Source organism: Oxyura jamaicensis, chromosome 3 (genome assembly GCF_011077185.1).
Source record: "Oxyura jamaicensis isolate SHBP4307 breed ruddy duck chromosome 3, BPBGC_Ojam_1.0, whole genome shotgun sequence".
NCBI classification, from domain to species: domain Eukaryota; kingdom Metazoa; phylum Chordata; class Aves; order Anseriformes; family Anatidae; genus Oxyura; species Oxyura jamaicensis.
In genome coordinates, this window is record NC_048895.1 from 86,428,603 (window position 1) to 86,449,704 (window position 21,102).

Here is a 21,102-nt window from a genome sequence, read left to right on the forward strand (position 1 = left end):
AGAGAAGTCTTCAAGTGGTTTGAAGCAATTTCTTCCAAAAATTTTGGCAACAGAAAAAGGAGCATATGTGAGGAAATGCTGTTCTGAATCGTTTACATGAACTCATAGACATGAACACTATAGGAAGTGCACCTCTCACAATTCAGTTTTCCACTGCTACTTTTTAACCAGTTTATTTTTCTGGTGACTTGGTTTTAACACGGTTTCCTCTGCATTTCACCTAAGAATTGGTTTTGCCTACTATTATGTTTAATACAATACATCTGAAATACATAGTGGTGGGCCAAGATGCTGCTCTCAATTTACACTTATGTTGATGTTAAGTCACATGTAAAGATTACAAAGTCCTTAGCAAGTTCATGGAATTAAAAAACTACCGTATCGGAATGCATGGCTAACTGACAAGGTTACAAGTACATACCAGCACCAGGGCTATAAATCACAAGAGACAAAAACAATGCAAGACCCTTCAATACTACAATTTCAAAATGTGTTTTACATTTAACACACATACACCCATCTACATTTTTAGAAACTGAAAATCTTACTACATTTACTAAGCAGTTTGAACAATAGTGTTATTTTTAACACATGTTTATTTGGTGAAATAAGATTAACATTTTGGAAAAAGCTTGTCAGTCATAAAGTTCATCCCCAGTTTACCAGCTCTAAGGATGATTAGCATTTGGTTGGCCTTTATTTACATGCAAATGACAATGTGAGCTTAAATTGATAACCAAAACCATAGATAAAACCCACATTTTTGCTGGGGATGTAGTAGGTTTAGTAGTTCACTGAGTCATCAAAGGGTGGGAATATGTATGTGTGTGCACCTGCTTTACAAGAAGCTGTAGTTTTTGGAAAAATACCAAATATTCATAAAAAGTAATGCCTCCCCGCATCTTCTAATGTGATCTATTCTGCTAGTTTGACATGTATTTATGAGATGTCCACCACTGCTACACCAAAGCAGAAAACTCTAAAACATTTATGGTATTACCTTTTACAAAAAGTAACATCCCACTTTAAAAATATAATCAAGAAAGGTGTGTAACTCTACTGAGTGCCACTTACATATTCAAGTTCCCACTCATTTCCTAACCAGACCAAAGGCATTCAATTCTCACAGCATCCCAGCAGCAAACTGCAGCTGGTTAAAGATACTTCCTTAGTCACAATTTATGCATTCAAGGATTTGATGGCAGAGTAAAAAAATTGAAAGTGCATTGTTTGACAGGGCATTTTGACTCATATATTTCAAGTATATTTTTCATGACAGATTTTGCAGAAACTGTATTTTTTATGACTCCACTCCTCTAGGGTTTATCGCTTAATTGATGAATAAGATGGCTATAAAATTACACGAGATAGGCCTATGAAATCTCTAGTTTTCAGATCATTAAAAATAAAATTAAAAAAAAAAAAAAGACCGCAACTTTGTTTCCATTGTTAATGGACAGTGGTTAGTAGAAATTTAAAAAGTCTGAAGTTAGATTAGAAAGTTTGGATAGATGTCTTTTCACAAGAATGGAAAATGATCACCAAGAATTTAGGACAAAACAACTTGCAAAAAGACCCACAAAGGCACACATACACATCATTTATGAACTCTTTTGGCACCTTAGAAATCATTTCATGATCACCTACTGCCTCAAGGGAAAAGCAAAGCGAATAGTTTCGTTTTCTTTTCTTTTTCTTTTCTGATTTTTCCCCTAACCTCTGCACTTTCATCTGTCCATACAGATATTTCACAGCCAATGGTCACTAGAGGTATACTAGACCACTTAGATCCAGTTCAGTACTACAAAATAAATACTGATTATATAAAGACATAAAACAGTAAAATCTTACTGCTTTCATTTATTTTCATGTTCATTCCTGATGGACAACATATTTTCAATGAATTGATATTTCTTGACCAAAAAAAAAAAAAAAAAAAATTTAATTCTTCTGTGTTGTCGTAATTGAGAAACTTGTTACTTCAAGCAACTCAGATGCATATCAACAAAGGATTTACGACAGAAGAGGTCTTCTGAACATAGGTTTCAGGCAAAATTGAGTATTAACCATGGGAATGATAGAATTGTTTGTTATTCTAATAATTGAATTGTTGGGGGGGAAGCAGCAGGGAAATCTGAGACTTTGTTCATGGGATGAGCTGTTTCAAATCAAACTTCAAAGAAGTTTTTGGAAATAATACTGAAAGATTAAGCTGAGGTGTTTTTTAGCTGGCAGAGTAGACAGCCTAACTGCTTTCATTTGTGTGCTAGGTACTCATTGGTAAGAGATGTTGTTTTATCACTGTAATCTTATTTTCTTTAGTATTAATTATAACAAAATCCTGGCATGAATTAGGCCTGAGTCATGAATTAATGTGTATTTACTGAAAGACATTCATCCCGCTTTTATTTTTCACTATACTTCTCAGATGTGTGATAGCATTATTGTTTGTATTCATCCTTATAAGTAAATAAATCCCACACATGAATATAAAAGTGATGAGATAATTTAATAGCATAATCTGGTTGTATTTAGGGAAACAAGTAATACCTAAGTCACTGCCTTTTTCATGATTTGAGAGATAAATTTTTTATTATTCCAATCCTCCTTCAAGCTCCTGTCTATTAAAGATAAGGGAGTTAGGATTTTTTCATCTGCACGTGTAGAAGAACTTAAAAATATGCTATTAATTTTATTAACTACAAAAGTAAATTATTATATAGAATGAATGCTGCTATAATCTAACCTAGGTGTATTCTTTGTGCCAGGATACCTGCCAAAAAAAAAAAAAAAAAAAAAAAACTTCATATCCTGTTGTCTACCCTTCAAAGTAAAGTCATGAAAACTATCTGCTTTTGTTTGTTTGTTACTATATCTGGATCTGGTGTTCAGGGTTTCTCTAATCTCCAAACAGTGAAACCTTCCTTGGAATCAACCTGTCATATCCCATGGTGGAGTGTGATCTTTTATATGGTCTCATGAATTTCTCCTGAATTTACAGCACCCTACTGCTGCATTGGTCTTTGGTCATGTCCCGTTACATGCTTGAGCTCATATTGTGACGTGGTATCAGGACAAAAGCTGGATTCCTTTTAGATGAAACTAAAACTAAAATGAGAAGGGAAATTAAAAAAAAAATAAATAAAATAAAATAAACAAAATAAATAAAATAAAATAAAATAAAATATAAAATAAAATAGCTCCTAATGTGTTCCAATCTCTATGGTCCATCAGTCCAAAATCACAGACTAAAATTACAAAGTAAAATCCCTCTGAAATGTGCATAGTGTGGACATCAGGACCTAATTGCCCATGTTTTCACATTGCAAATCCACTCCTACTCACTGTTAAGGTAGTGTGGTTTGTTACATACAAAGTGGCTAAACCCTTGCTCTCCAGGACCCAGTGAAGTACAGGCACATGTTCATAAATATCAGAGTGGAACAGCAGGTGAGATGCATATTCATGTCAAATATAGCTGTTCATTGGCAGATTGTGCAGTGCTTTATTGCATGTTGTCTAGGATACTTAAAGTCCTCAGAGCTGTTCCATTATTATTTATACCCTAGGATCATTACATGTCTAACATGCACAATCAGTACTTTTTTGCTAAATTTATTGGTTGAGGTAGATAGAATATTTTTTTTTTCTACAGAAATTAGTATTGATTTAAGTAGAACTTTCTTACTTTGTGTTAGAAATGCTATTTCAGCATTCTTCCAAGTTTATTAATATACTGTTGTATTTTCGTAATACCAGCTTGCTTGGTTGCAGCTTCCTTTATAACTTCCTGTACAAATGAATGGGAAACAAACACTGAAAACTTCATACTCACAAAGCTCAGATACACTAAGTGAAAGCTTAGCAAGAACAGCAAAGGAGAATGGAAATGAAAGTGTACTTCTGCTAATTCTCAAAAGAATGAAAAGAAATCAGGCAGAAAAAGTGAGACATCCTTTTAATATTTTTTTCCCTTTTCCTTGCTTCTGTTTTTCCCTGTAGCATAAGGCTGCTGTTGCACAAACTGTTCAAGTCACAAAGGGCAGTTGTCAGCATATCTTCCTGTTCTGGTTTCTTTGCAGTAGAGCTCAAAAGGTCAGATGGAAATGCAGAGGGAAATTGAGGGCCTAGGCCTTGCTAAATCACTGGAGATACATTTTTGTGGAAAAACATGCTATCCTGATACCCATGCTATTTTTATACTTCATAATAGTATCCTCCCTCCCTACCTTCTCACAGAATCACAGAATGGTTGATGTTGGAACGGCCTTCTGGAAGTCATCTGGTCCAACCCTCTGCTCAAGCAAGGCCATTTAGAGCTGCTTTCCCAGGATCTTGTCCAGGTGGCCTTTGAACACTTCCAAGGAGGGAGACCACAACCTCTCCGGAAAACCTGTGCCAGTGCTCCATCACCCACACAGTAAAGAAGTGCTTCCTTATGTTAGATGGAAACATTTTATTTTTTTTTTTACTTCTTTTGCTGTTTCTATTGAGAAAATTATTTGAGAGAGGCAGTAAGCTTAGGATTTGGGCCTCAGGCAAGGTGCCTGAGACAGTTGTGCAGAGAAAAGGACCAGGGTTGGAGCATTACTTTTTTTTTTTTTTTTTTTCTGATTTGCTTTCATAGAAGCACTTTCATTTATTTGATAGGTAGGTGAATGGCATTGTTAACCAATGTGGCAAATGACTAGCTCAGCAACCTCTTCAAAACTAGTATGTGTTTAAGGATTTCATTATTTCAGCTGAAATCAGGCAGTGTGCTATACTTCATTCCAATTATTGCCAGGTTCTGACTGTACTCTAGCCATCTGGCTGCACACTGGATCACGTGGTCAGACTGGCAGTTTGGAGAAATCCATGAGGAAAACGTGGGGAGCTAAATGCTGGATAGGAAATTAAGCAGCACAGCCATGATCTGGCCTGTACCTTGAAGCAGCTTGGCTTTGGCTGCTCACACAGAGACAGTGTGTGAGAAGAATCTGATACCACCAGCAGTCACAGATATGGAATGATTTCAACTGGTCGTGCATTTTCCTCAAACCCAGATGAGCATCAGCACAATACGTGTCATCTTTCAGGCCACACTTGTCCCAGACAAGATCTGTTTACTAAGAATGAAGCAAAAAGTTGACACAGCAGGAGAGCATGCACATGAACTCCTCAGGGTATGTAGCATCATTAGCAGTGTCCTCACGGAAAATCTTGCTCTGAGCTGTTATGAAAACAAAATAAATATTAGTAGTAATTAGGAGTCTTAGAGAGAAAAATATTCACACCAGCAAGGCTGTCTCTCAGGGCTCGTATAAGACAGTCATAAACCCTGTCTACTGCAGCAAAATAACAGAACAGCAACTGAAACAGGGAGCACAACAGGCAAGAGATCAAGCTGGAAAAACCAGGCACAGCAGGACGCAGAGTTGCAGAACACAGAGCAGAAGGTCCCAGGCTGCACCATAGGCAGCAACTGAGTCGTGAACACTTATCTTTGACATTCCAGTCTGAGTCTCATACCCTGCAAGACCTCCTGCATCTGCCTGCAAGTTATGGGATAAACTTCACCTTCTCCTTGGTGAGGAAGAGGTTGTAGCTCACACCACCACACCATTTACCATGGTAAATCTTGGGTAACATGTTAGGTAGCTTTGCTTTCTGGTTACCACTGCTTTTCATGAGTGGGTGCAGTAACAGCAAAATCAGTGGGATAATCAGAAAGCTTGAAAGGGAAGAATATGTGAGCTGCAGAAAACATAAAAAATAATAAAAAAATAAAGATGATTGTGGTGTTTTTACTCTGGTGGGCAGATGAGCTCCACCACAACCACTCTCTCATTCCCCCTCCTCAAAAGAAAAGGGGGGAAAATACAATGAAAAGGGCTCAAAGTTTGAGATGAGGACAGGGAGATCACTCAACAATTACCATCACAGGCAAAACAGACTCAGCAAGGGGAGATTAGAGAAATTTGTTACCTGTTACTAACAAGCTAGAGAAGTAAGAAGGAAAAAAAAAAAAATACCTCCCTCCCATCCACCCTCTTCCAGCTCCTCCCCCAAGTGGCATAGAGGAACCGGGAATGGGGGCTGCGGTCAGTCCCTAACACTTCATATCCGCCGCTCCTTCACAGTCACTCTCTGCCCCTGCTCCATGTGGGGGTCCCTTCCATGGGATGCCGTCCTTCCTGAACTTATCATGCTTGGGCTGCCAACAGGCAGCAGCTCTTCAAGAACTGCTCCCACCACGGCCTCCTTACCATGGGGTCCATCTGCCAGGAGCAAACTGCTCCAGCACGGGTCCCCCACGGGCGGCAGCTCCCCCCAGACCCCCTGCTCCTGTGTGGGCTCCTCTCCATGGGCTGCAGCTCCGGCCCAGGGCATGCTCCTGTGGGGGCTCTCCATGGGTCACAGCCTCCTCCAGGCCACATCCACCTGCTGCCCCAGGGGCTCCTCCACGGGCTGCAGCATGGAGATCTGCTCCATGTGGAACCCATGGGCTGCAGGGGGACAGCCTGCTCCACCAGGGGCCTCTCCACAGGCCACAGGGGAACTGCTGCTGCGTGCCTGGAGCACCTCCTGCCCTCCTTCTGTACTAACCTTGGGGTCTGCAGGGCTGGGTCTCACTCCTCACTCTCCCAGCTGCTGTTGCAGAGCAGTTTTTTTCCCCTTTCTTAAATCTGCTCTCACAGAGGTGCAAACAACATCTCTTACTGTCTTGGCTCTAGGCCAGCGGTAGGTCCCTTTTGGAGCCATCTGGAGCTGGCCCTTATCTAACATGGGGCAGCTTCTGGATTCTTCTCACAGAGGCTGCCCCTGCAGCCCCCTGCTACCAATACCTTACTATGTAAACCCACTACAAAGATAAAAGTTATACTGTCTTTATTGGTCTAAATTTTATAATAGTTTTTATATATGACTATATTCAAATAAAACTACAGTACTGTTATGATTTTTGTGTACTCATCTGAAAATCTTCAAGAATAAGCTAGATGTCAGAAAACTTCAGATCACCAGTGATTACGGGGCTTCTGAAATAGAAACGCAGCTAAAGACTGGAAGTTGTAGCATAGTTTATTCTTGTTGCATTGTATTGAGAGCTGGTGAAATTTACCTACTAGTTCTAATAAAAGCCATTGAGAAATGTTTGTTTAGTTGTATAATGAAGAGGTGGGAAGATTTTCCCTTTCACTGTGCTAACTGCAGTAAGTTTGGAAATTTAGATTATACTGCACATACAATCTGCAAATACGCCATTCTGGATTAAACTCAGCACTTGTTATTTTAGGATTGATGGCAACCATTCCCAAAGGCTCCCTCCAGGGTTGCATCTTGTACAAACTTGGGAAGGAGACAGCTCCTGCTGTGAAGGACTTACCAAGTTAAAACACAAATAAATGAGGGTGGAGAGGTTAAAAGTCCAACTAGCCTTCTTAGTTACATGCATTACAAAGTTTGTTTCTGTTCTTTGTTTTGTCATGATTGTTTGGGAGATAGAAGAGAGGAAGAGAGAGATGAAATAATGGCCTACTAATGGACCAGTAAAGATGAGAAGAAAGAAGAAAAGCCTCCTACTAGCCTGGTCATGACTGTCAGCCTAGGCTTTCCTGATGTAATGGCAGAACTGAGCCTGAAAGACTTATTTGAAAGAGGACACAGATTTGGTCACACTGCTTTTTCCACAATCCCAGGACATTCAAAGCATTGCATGATAACCCAGGGACTTCAACACCCTGACTGAAGTCAGTTGAGTAGTCTAAAAAGATAACAAATTTGGACTTTCACATTAATAATGTTTTTCAGCAGTAAGATATTAAAAGCATTTTTGTGTGTTTGAGATGCCATAAACACTGTACAGACACTGTATGTCAGAACTGACATAACCTTATCTATAGCAATAGATCCACACTTGAAGGTTTATTAATTGACAGACTATTTGCATAATTCTGTAGATTCTGTTTTTATCATCTGTCTCCCTAGACAATTAAAAATGCTTGAGAAATCAACAGAAAAATTAATTAAGTCTACCTAATTACTTGCTCTTTGCAATCTTTTTAATGTCACTGCTTTTTCATTACTGATTTTCCAAAATGCTTTATACATAGATTGTTATAAATCTTTTAAAATTAAAAGTAGCTAGCAAGACAGTCTTCTAAGGAAGCAAATTTGCCATGTCTAAACTCAGTCTTCTCTTCTTGGATGTCATTTTCTACACAAAAGGATTTGGTATGATTTGTGTTTTTCTCCTGAATATTAGCTTGCCAAGAGTATTTTGTACCTGTGGAACCTCTGAAAAGGAAAGACGGTATTTATCCTATCCTTACTGTATCCCAATTTATTCTTTCAGAATATGGAGTAAAAGCTGCTATTCTAGTTTCATGTGAACTCTGTCTGGCTAATGGTACTGAAGAATTTAACTGAAGAGGAATTTTGGAGGAGGACCAGTAGTTCTTATATGTTAAGAAGCAGCATTTCAAGTGCAAATAGAATATATGCTCTTTTTTCCTGATGAATGAGGAAAACTTTCCTTTCAAACTGATGAATGATCAGTTAACAATCATGACGATTTTTACTTGTGATCATATTCTGATTCCATTAGATCTTAATTGAATATTGGCATACTACAACTTGTATTGCAAGCAGCACTAACAACCTGTATTGCAAGCACCCCACTAACTACTATCCCATGCAGTTTCCATGTTTATTATCTACTCCAATAGAAAAAAGCATTGACTAAACACATCCAATAAGCAAGAAAGCAGTAGAATTACTTGAGCTATAGTCTGAATACAAGGAACAATATTTGAAGGTCACCAAGGAAAAATGAATTACAGTTTTCCCTTGTAGACCTAAGATTCTCTTACTACTAGATTATGTCACATTTCTTAGGGTGCAGCTGTGTAGTTGTCAATCAGCACAGCAGTGACAAGATCATGTCTTTGCCAAAGGCACATGATCAATAAATCCTTCAGTCTTATTACAGAAGACTCGAGGAAGTTTGATAAGAGCCTTCTCAAACTTTAGCAACATTTTTGCTCTACCACTAATACAAAATAGTGCTCTCTGGCAAAAATTCTTAATATACTTCCCCAAAAATGCTAAAAACATAGAAACAAAGTGGTAATGTCTGGGCAATGTTTGGATTTACTCTGTGGATCTTTTCCAGCTATGAACAGAGCAAATGAAGAACAAAGAAATCAGACAGGTATGTTGACCTCAATTGTGTTTATGGTTTCACCCATGTCACACTTAGATCATTCAGGAAGTTGTATGTATTGTAATGTAACTGTGCGGTGCTAGTGGTTCTGTAGGCATTAAGTCTGTCCAACTACATGTGGGAAAGCCACCACAAGTATAAATACAATCCAGAATAGTAATGAACTTTCATGTAAATAACTTCCAAGAAATATCATATAAAACAGATGTGCCATCTGTGTGACTGAACATACTCTTCATTAGAAAGTAGACATAATTAAATATATCTATTTAATAGATATAATGACATCAGTAAAAGCCCTGTTCATTCTGCCCAATGAATAGTACTGAGAAACTTCTACATCATCCTGACATGGTTCTCAGCCTCAAAAGAAGCCCATGTCAGCAAAGTCAGCCTCTTTCAGTTGGGTTAACCTAATTTCTTGTGCATCTGGAGAATAATGAAAAATGAAGGATGAAAGAAACACCAAACAAACAAAAAAAAAAAAATCATTTTTTTGTTTCAGAGTAAACTAGGTTAGAATGTATCTGTAAGCACTACCTACTTATTTGAACTTCATAAGTGGTATCATTAATTCCATAAAGCTATTCATGTCCATGCACTATTATGCAAACACTAAGTGCTTTAATGGATAGGAACACAATTACTTGGTTTCAACTGTTAAGCATTCAGAATGGGAGAAAAGCCAGAGGTACTTTGTTTTTCATGAACGTCCATCACCAGAATTGTTTGGGTTTTCTCATATCAACTCTTTAAACTTGAAAGAACATCACCTCATAGCATTTAAGGGATTGTGTGATTAAGACATTAAGACATTTTAAGTACACTGGCAGCAGTTTCCAGCTAAGGATAGGGATTATCAAAGTGAATAAAGAGTAAAATATGCTCTTTGATTACCCTTTTATTGATTCTTTTCTGTCTCTAGAAAAAAATAAAAATAAAAGCATATAAACATGCTTCCCCAATTAAAGTCAGAGGCAAAAGCACAGCATGGCCCTAAACCATGCTCTATTTCATCTGTGACTCTAGCCTTTTTTTTTTTGCTTTTTTTTTTTTAGTTTGGAGATTTGGGGTTTTTTGTTTTTTCCAGCTCTCATGATGGGACTTCCAATGCAGCCTGAGGCAATTGGGCACTCAAGTGACAATGAATGTCCATGGGATTGAAAACTCCTTTGAACATTCTACTGCAACTTTCTTTTCCATCTTCCCATTTGTTTTTAATACTCTGTGGCTTCCATGTAAATTAGCCAGGTCACAGAAGGATCCACTCCCTCTGAGTGATTACCAAACAATAGGAAAAGCAATACAAATCTAGTGGCTTTGATGCCTGTTAGAAACTTCCCATCTGTGTATCACTTTAAAGCACAGTACCTGCAGATATATCCTGCCAAGAATGGTGCCCAAGGAAGTCTTTACCCAATAGCAAGTAAATAATATGAAAGTCACAGCGGATATAGAATATTATCTAGAAAAAAAAAAAAAAAAAAAAAAAAAAAAAACCTTGAAGGCTAGAACTGATTCTAGCTTTATGACTGTAAGACTTCCAATGCATATTAAAAGAGATGACCTTGTCAAAATAGCACAGGAAGATTATGCAGCTTTATGTGTTTGTCATGTTTTCATCTCACACTAGCTACTTGCAATAAAACAAGTTTGGGCTAGAAAGAAAAATGCTGCAGTCCAAAAGCTGATGGTGTCAGTATCTGTAATGATCTACCTAATAGCCAACATTTCTGTAAAGGAATTACAACAAAGCATATTCACACTTCTTCAGTTCTTCCAACTGCACATTTGCTTTATCTGATTAATTGCCATCTCAACTAATTTGTATGTTATACCCATAAACTTCAATAAAGAACAATCACAACAACAAAGAATAAAATAAAATAAAATAAAATAAAATAAAATAAATAAAATAAAATAAAATAAACATGCCAATATTTTCTGCCTCTTCTCTCATGAGGCAAGTGAGACCCATACAGGAAAGCTATCTGAGCCAAGCAAGCATTAGATTGCTACTCTGCTTATAGATTCTCCTTAGCAGGCTGCTCAAAGGTACTCTTCTGTAAGTTGGATGCTATTCCACATTCTTAAAACCTGCACCTAAATATTAAGTGTAGAACTAGTATAAGAATACTCCTGTGATCACTTGCACATCTGTATTAGTATCTCATTTTTCAAAACCACCAGAAGGATAAGATACAGAGCCAAGTTCTATTCTCAGTCGCTGGTGTAAATCCAAAGTATCCTCATCAAAATCAGTGAACTTATTCCAGATTTACACCCTTGGGTCTAAAGCAGAGTTCAAGCTGTCTTGCTTTAATATTCTTCAGTTAAGAAGAATGTCTGGATTTCCAGAACTCAGAAACTGTGAGCCTGTGTACTGCCAGCTTAAAAGCAAAAAAATCAGATTCTTTTGTGTTCTTTTCGTGAACACTGATACAGTGAAATTGACTCCAGCCCCACACTCCTATTGCCAGAAAACAGAAATGTGTTAATAACTGTATTTCTGTCCAAATATATCCATTACTATTAGTTTATCAACTCCCAAACCAATTCATGAAGTTCTTTTTGTGTTCTGAGGTTGACGCTGGTGAAGTTGAAGACTGGTTCTTCTAACCTTTTCTCTGCTACTCTACCAAAATGAAGAGGTCAGTATGTCGTAAATCCTGTAACATAATGACTGCGATTCTTGGTTCTATGTGCATCCATAGGTAGCCTCATAAGGCTGTGGCTTTAGCCAGGAGGCATTTTCTTGATCAGAATATCCAGAAAAAAGGCTTAGTTTAGGAAGTAGCCTCAGAAAGAACGATCGTTAAGTGCTGGACAGAAGAATTTGAGAATAGAGAGAAGCTAGAGTTTCCCTATGTGCTTTCTCTTGTACAAAAATACCTATATAGGAACAAGAAGTTGGAAAAGCTTGCAGAGATTTAGAAAATCATCCCAGGCATCCAGCCACAAAAATCCATGAGTGTGGGACGTGACAGCCCAGGCTAGCCTAGAACAAAAAAAAAAAAAAAAGAGAGAGAAAAAAAAAAAAAAAAAAAAAAAAAAAAAAAGCTACCTCATTACTAACACAGGTCAAAGAGTTATTGGAATACTATATTGAATCACAAACCTGTAACTTTCAGCAATACAATCAGACCAGACAGCCAAGGTGAACTGGTCTGCTGGCTGGAAATGTCTATGGCATCAGCATAGATGCAGCTGTGCCACAGGCTTGCATATGACCATAAGAAAAATAGCGACACTAAGTAGTAATCTATGGAAGCCAATCAAAATAAAGAGCAGAAAATCAGAGGGCACCTGTATGTCAAGTAAGACCCAGCACTGTAGGATGAAATCTGAGCTAATTTTCAATAACATGGCTCACTACCATATGACTGCTAACTTTGAGGTAGCAGGAGGTTGTAGCATAGGAGTACTGAACTGATCTTCTCAGGAAGTGTAAGGCAGGAAGACAGTGTATATGTTTGAATTGAAACATTCACAACTATCCTCTTCTAGAATGCAGTCCTTGGTTTAAGTCAGATCATTATAGCAGAGAATAAACCCAAGGGGGGAGAGGCTGTTATTCCAGGCTGGGAAGCAGGAATAGTAAACACTGATTAAAAAGCACTTTGGAGCTGGAGAAGGAGAGAAGGATGGAGGGCTGGAAAGGCACGTCTTGCTGATAGTATGCACGTCATTCTCTGGAAAATTCAAATAAGGCAGCAACACAAATCCAAGTAACTTACTTAGCAATAGTATCTCATATTCCAAAATAGCTCAGTAAATTAAGACAGTGAATTTTTTTTTCATTATTCTAGAAGAAGGAAAATTATATTCTCTGGATTGGATTGTAAAGCAGGCACTACGGCCAGCCTGCAGGCCAGGTCTGGCCCACAAGACAGTTCCCACTGCCTACCAGGGATGAGGCAACGTGTACCTTTTTACTATGCACTTCTCAGATGGTGCCAGTCAGCCTATTTATGTCTCCTGACTGCTGGCTGGCCTAGTAGAAAGGTCTGCCACATACTGGTCCTGCCAGGGTACTTGTGTCTCCTGGTTGGCCTCTTCCCTCTGCTTCTTCTCCTGTCTTATCCCTCCTGAACTGCACAACACATATTGTCTCACAGCCCGCAATAACCAGAGAAAGGGGAGAGAGAAGACATTTGAGGGAATGAATGAATTTGGAAGGGCAGCAGGAGCTGTTTGGATGAGCGTTAGGAAGTAGAAGTCATTAGCAGTCTCTGAGTTCATTTGAGTTGTAGCCTTCTGCAATAAAAATTCATTTAAGAGGAAAAGGTAAAAAACATTTCCTGTTCCATAAGGATTTGTTCACCTCTGTAATGTGGCCAATTTAGTCACATAACTTGTGTTACAGGGTAGTCAGTTAACACCATCCATACAAACGGGAGCTCTTCAGTAAAGCATGCAGACCGTCAGAGGTAGTGTATGATACCAAAGAACAAGGGAAAGAAGATATTTCAACTAGTTCTTTTTCAGACATGTGAAAGGCATTGCTTTTGAGCAATTCCGAAGAGAGAGGTCAAATACCTTACAGTATAAATGCTGCCTGGTTCCAGGTGAAGCAAGTGTAACTGTGGTAATGCAAAGAACCTGAAACATGGATCAGTATTTGGTTTTCTCTTCAGGAGATGAGGCTGGCATCCCCATTCTCAGAGCTGAAGGGAAGTTGAGCCAGATCTTACAGGAGCGGCAAGCCTGTCAAATGAGTTCAAACTATACCTGGAAGGACTTACAAACAGCAAATCCATAAGACAGATCCGGCTACCTGTTAGCACAGCACTCTTGGGTTTGGTTTGTTTTTTTTGTTTGTTTTGTTTTTATTTGGGGTGTTTGGGGTTGCTTTTTGATCTTTGGTTGCTTTTAATTTGTTTTGTCTGTTAGTTTACAGGTGGGGTTTTGTTTCCGTGTTTTACAAAACATTATTTTATTTGTTGCATAGAAGCACATAAGTATATTTTTTAACAAATACGGGTGTGACAGCATAGTAGTCCTGTCTGAGTGTGCAAGGCAGGTTGCCTCTAGCACAGACTCCCAAAAGAGAGCTGCAGTCCTCATGGCAGGGGCCTTGGTGAGTCTCTGAGTGGTCAGGGGCTGGTGTTGACCCACCTGATGCATTCTGGAGACATCAGTGCCTGGCTCCAGGCCAAAAGCTAATTTTACACCTCTACATTAACCCCCAAAAGCTTCAGCAAGGTCTGTACCAAGTGCATTGGCAGGCCTAGGCACTATTCTAGTATATTAACTTTAGCCTTTATTTCAGCTGCTGGGAGAACAAAAGGACCAGGCATCTGCCTTCATAAACAGCCTCACAAAGTCTGGAGCAAAGGAGAGAGGGAATGGGGAAGCCTCTGGGTGTTGGACAGCAGTAAACTTTTATTACGATCTTCCCAGCTATCAAATAGCCCTCCAGAAACAAAACCTCGGGAACCCCTATTTTAATACGTTTCGTTCCTTCCAGAGGAAAAAGTTCACTGATTCAGGAAGCAACACTCATGGGGGTGTTTCCTGCCAGAGAAAAACAAAGAGGAGCCAGCAGTGGGTGAGGAGCTGCCTCTGTGCCTTTGCCTGAAATAAGTATATGTTCCCATGCTCGTGCTTACATCCCTGTGCCAGGGACTCTGCTGGCTGAGGCTAATGCACCTAGACAGAGAGGTCACATAGTACAGCCTTCCTTCAGTTAGCCAAATGCATTTTACAGCATTTAAGCCCAGCTATTATTTAATATCTGCTGCCAGGAGCCACCTTGTCTGTGCTGACATCATCCAGTCAGGTTTTTTACACTTTCTTACAGAAACTATGACACACTCCAGCACGAATAGACAATGCCAAGAAACAGGCAGTATAACTCTGGCCCCCAGATGGGTTTGAATAATTTATTTCTCATTCAAGCTTCATTTTTACAACTTTTGGAAGAATATTTTTGAGACCAAAACTTCCATATGCAGATTTTCTTTTTGCAAAGCACTAAACTTTTGAGAACATATAAAATAATTTCAGGGTAAAATATCAGATATTTCAGAATATGTTTCCCCAATAGTACAGTCAAAGTGTTTGATCATGATAGGCTTTCCTGCAGTAAGTATCCTGTTTAAACACTATCCTGTCATATTTTTGTGGCAGTGCCTTAGGTATACAGTAAGAACTACATCAAAAGCATTGTTAAGAACTGAAATCAATGCAATTCATACACTGGCAAAGAAAAAAATATATATATTCCAGCAATTTAGTATGACACTGCTGGGTATTAAATCAAGGAAAACAGCTCAATAGCAGAAGCCAGTTGGGAATATAGCTTATTTGTCAAAAGCTATATATAATTTTACCAGTAAGTCAGAGCCATCTGGAACCTGGAAAATTGCATAACAAAATTACGGCCGAGCTGATGATCTTAATTTTCCAAACAGGACATCAAAGATCCATTGCCACTTGGTACCATTCCACCTACTTCCTCAGAATAAATGCAGAGATATGCATCAATTAAACACTGAAAAATGCTGGTTACAGCCTACACCCAAATTTTATTGAATTCTTCCATTTAATTTAACAACAAAAGGATTCATCATCATAGTACATAGACATGGGAGCTCAAGGAAACAAACAAAACAAAATAAAACAAACAAACAAACAAAAAAGCATATTTTCATGTCACAGCAGAAAAATAAGATCAGAAGACTAGTTTTTTGTTCTGATTGTGATCTTCCAAAGCCACAGATTTCCAGGCAAAGATTCACATGGAACATGCCGGATTTAGACCCACATCTCAGTAAGTTTACTGGGGTAGGAAGTTTCTCTGTTTTCAGTAAAAAACAAGAAACCCGCTGGGGGAGTGGCAGGTAGGAAAGAGGCAAATCCAGGAATGGATCATGGGAAATAGAGGGGAAAAAAAGCTTATGAGAAAACTTCCAGCTACCAATGGCAATATAAGAGCTAGCAGTAGCCTCTGGGTATGACAGACTACTCTGACCTGCCACAGCAGTATCAGTGGTATCTTCTCCTACCATTTGTCATGTGTCTTTTCTTAGGAACTGCTTCCCACATCATTTTCTGAGTCAGCAGCATAACCTTTGTGCTCCATATCATCCAACAAGAATGTAAAGGAGGAAAAGTGCCAGCAGCTCTACTGCTCTCCAGATAGAGGGTAAAGGTCCTTTGAAAATGTGAATTTGTTTACACAGCAACACACAATTGTTGCCAAAAGTCCTCACGGACTTCAGCAGAGCTGGATATGTTATTTAGTAAAGGAAGAGTATTTCTAAAGAAACTTATAGTGCATCATTTTCCTATGCTAACTCTGTAGATCTTTAATTCAAAATAATTAAATGTGTAAATGAATTAAAAAAAAAAAAAAAAAAAAAAAAAAAAACAGTAACAACAACAAACAACTCTTTCTCCAAACCAGAAGACATTATTTAGTGATAATATAAATAATCTGAGGCAAGTTTGGACTGTTCATGCCTCTTTTGCAATTGCTAACCTCAACAAAGCTGAATTTTCTTTCTTCATGTCTGAAATTGACCCTGGATTTCTAACAATTCAAAAACAGAGAGTCTCTTTCAAATTCAGATCTCATTTCTGTATGAAGTTCAACAAGGCCAAGTGCCTTGGTCATAAGGTCATAAGACCATTTTTATTACAAATACATTTTTCACTAACTGCCAAGCTTTGTTACAGCAAGTAACTCCTCTCAGAAGAGGGAAAAAAGGGAGAATTAATAGGCCCCAAAAACAGTAAAGTGGATATCTGAAATCTAATGACAAGAGTTCTCGTACCTTTGTCAGAGTTATCTGCTCAAAGACCTAGTGACCTGGACTTTTATTCATGAGGTCAATGTCTATAGCATGGTTTTATTTTATGCTGCAGTCCCAAACTGGGGGGTTGGGGGGGAAGGAGCGGGAAGGAGGACTGGTCACAAGGTCAAAATTTCTTTTGTTAATTGTCCAGGTCCAAGTCTTGCTGTAAACTCTTTACTATCTTCAGTAGACAGAAGCTAGCATTGTCAGAAAGCAATTTATTTCATTGTCGTAGGCATCTAGAGAACAAAAATCACCTTTCTTTGGTGCTACTTATCTCTGTCCATTGGCTGCATAGACACCTAAGGACAACCAGATTGAACTTGAGCAATGAGCTTCTTAAAACTCAGGGTTAGGTGATAAAATTCCTTTGTATGCCTTTTATGCCAAGTTCTCCATACTGGGGGCAGATAATCCCCATGCAGTGTTAGATTAGGTTGAAGCTTTTCTACTACCTTGCTCAGAAAGACTGAAATGGAGAGTGAAGCCATATTGATATAGCATGGCTATCACAAAAACCTCAAGAGAAGGAAGGTAAGTCATTACTGCTGCAGCATGGTGATATCTTTGGTGTCACAAATGGGTTCAGCTGGAGATTTGTCATGTTAAATAGCAATGATTTAGCGCTACTTCTCTTGGCACCAGCTCTGTCTTCTGGACAAGGACATGACAACAGGTCAGCGGGTCAAGTGAGGTGATCTTCCCCCTCTACTCAGCCCTGGTGAAGCCACATCTGGGATACTGTCTCCAGTTCTCAGCTCCCCAGAACAAGAGAGACATGGAGCTCCTGGAGAGAGTTCAGAAAAGGGCTATGAAGATGATTCAGGGACTGGAGCAGTAAAAACGGTGTCTTAGCTCCCCCAGCTCTCTCACTTGTAGGCACCAAAACTGACCATGTGACTGACTGCAAGGAAATCATACATCTAGACAAATGCCAAGATCTGTTTACCATAATATCTAGCCTAAACAATGAAAGGTATTTACATTCTTGCCTTGTAAAAAAGAAGCAGATACAAATACTGTAAATTGCAATTCATATTGTATTGCCCTGTGTTGTATTTTATTATCCTAGGCATAGTGCATGTGTTTACGTGCACATAGAGAAGATAAAAACTGAAGAGAGATATAGTGAGAGAGCAAAACACAGCCTGTTAGAGTGGTGATAATCTGTGGAATCCATTGCCTAAAGTTTGTTAGAAATTCTGAATCTGTTTCTCGTTTGAAGTTTTATTTGAAGTTTAATGTTTTGGATGTGTCCTTTTCTAAATATATGTCTGTTTGTACTTGCTTCCAAGGTTACCTGTGTTTTATTTTTTAAAATAGATTAACATTAAATATTTGCAGTCTAATCTAGAAGTCACTGAAATTAATGGAAAATCTCTCAATTACTTCATTGGTTTTTGAATCACATCTTTAGAGAACTTTCTCCTTACATCTTCTGATTGTTAGGCCCTTATGGAGAGTAGGTGAGTATTGGTATTAGTGCACTCAGAATGATTTGTGGTAGCTGCATATCTGACTCTGTGTCAGGTATTCCCAGTTTTTCCAAAATCTGAATCATTGTAATTGCTTTGTGAGCATTTCAGCTATACAATATTTTGCAAAACATGAGTGTTTAAGCAATAAATACAAAATTCATCAAGAAAGACTACGTTCCAAACTGTAAGGTAGCCTTGTGGATACCCCACTGAACTGATTACTGCAGCTTAATAGGGCTGTCTTTTCACCTGTGGAAGAACATAGAGAATGAACTAACAACTTGTCCCAATTACCAATATAGATATAACTTTGGTTGCTCTGTAGCTTTCATTTCACCAATAATGCTATATTGAAACTACACAGTACATGTGTGGTAGAAAGAAAAAAGCAAAGGAAAAGCAAAAGCAAAAGAATTTGATTTTATCTCTAATTTTGACAGTTCAAAAATCTACATTAAATTTTCATCTCTTTTAAAATGTGATGGTGCATGCTGTTCTTTTTCTAAAGACAAACACCTGGAACTTTGCCGTGCAGCTTAGCTGTTCATACAACTGAAGAGGAGCGACATAAAGAGCATTGATTTGCATTATTTAATTTCATTTGGGGGACTTTACATTGATTCAGGTCTTTTCTGTATTTATATAAGTTCTTAAAAAAAAAAAAAAAAAAAAGATACAATGCCCACAATGAAAGAAAAAATGACATTTTGTGTCAAGAACCTTGTCCTCTGTCTTTATAAAACTCAGCAAAAATTTAGAATAATAATTGAAATCATAGTTACAATGCTAGAGAAAACAAAAGAACAATAAATCCACTGAAATTATACAAGACTGTACTACACATACATTAGCTCTCTTCCTGCCAAAAGAGCTCTGAGCATATGTACTGTTCACCTAAATATAAAACAGTAAAAATCAGATCACTGAGCCAGAGGAATAATGCTATGTGCTTTACGTGTGAGAGTCTTTAAAATAGTTGTACTTTTGCTCAGCACCAAAAAAAAAAAAAAAAAAAAAAAAAAAAAAAAAAAACTTTGAACACTTTTCAAGCTTTGAGTTATGTTGAAATATGGCTAACAATGGGGAATTGCTATAATGGCAAAAATATTTTATTTCTACTTTAGGCTAATTAATGTAGAAAATGTCTCATTTTCACAACCCGTATTTTAAACCTTTGACAGTTATACAAGAAAAGTCATTTTCCTGAAAATGAAAAACCGTGGACTATGCAAGATGATAACCTTTTGAAAGGGCAGAGTTTCAATTCCTCAGCAGAATATTTGATTCACAGCACCATAACAGTTGACAGAGTTCATCATTAGAGTGGCTATTCTATGTGAGCCCTGCCAAAATCAATTGTGCTTAAAAATTAGAACATTCCACAAGTTAAGAAACTACTCCTTTGCTCTAAAGGCCTTATCAAAAATCAATTAAGAGCAAAGACACACTTCACCTTGATCAGCACCAGAGGCGGCTAAAGTTCTGGGGACATATTTTGCAGACTTCACTTTTTTATCACTAGATGAAAGCAGACTGAGGGAAATTGAAAAAATATAGTCTTAATTGCAAGAGGCTCTTTGGGTTTCACATTTAAGGTGAAATCTCTGTGATCACTCAGCAGTGACTTGCCCATATGTCACATCCTTTGGGTATATGGCAGGAGACTCAGTCATGGTGAAGCTGAAGTTGGCAGGAAGGATGTAGTTTTGCTGGGAGCAGACAAGTGCTTTTAGAAGTGGCAGGGGAATAGGAGTAGAAGCAGATACAAAGTTAAGGACTTGGTTGAGCCAAACAGTTTGCAAGGTCTGAACATCACAAAAGGCTCTGGCAGGATGATGCTTGAAGCACTCACTATGAATATATGAAAAAACTCAATAGGTGGGGTCTGGAGCCACCATCTGACTGTATACTGAAGAAGTAATGAAAGTAGATGGGGGTTTCTTAACATATGCATGCCGAGTCCAGGAAGACACAGGCACTGGTGTGCAAGACATTTGGGACTCAATCAGGTGAATTCATGATGAGTTCAGGCAAAGAGCAAAAATTCAGGACTTCTAAGGAATCCAAAGATCCCTGTGGAGCAGGCTTTGGCTGTATATTTAAATGCCTCCGCAGCACCAGGCATCCCGGCTGTTGGCATCATACAGGGAGGACCTGCCTATTATTTAGTCAGAGTAACCAAAAAAAAAAAAAAAATGCATTTAGTCCATAAACTAAACAGATTCACCACCACTTTCCTCTACTGTAGAGTACAGTATTTTGAGAGAAACTGCCCAGAACAACAGTTTTTTTTCTTCTGCTTCTCTTGTTACAATTGATTGTAGGTAAAGAGTTGAAACAAAGAAGGATGAACAGTGAAGCATAAAAGTTAGTAGACCTCCAAAATCTATTTTTTTCAGTAAGGTAAAATGAAACTAAAAGGACTTTTTGAATTATGTCTACTGTGTAGTTTCCTAGACAGATAGTTCAAGGTGGTGACTGCTGAGTTTTGCATCCCAGTTCAGAAAAATGCTGTATCATGTGCCATAAATTATCACATTGACTTCAAGGATTATGCCTTTAATTTCTTTCTAGTATCTCAAATGTAATTTAATGGAGCACCTTTTTATACAGCAGT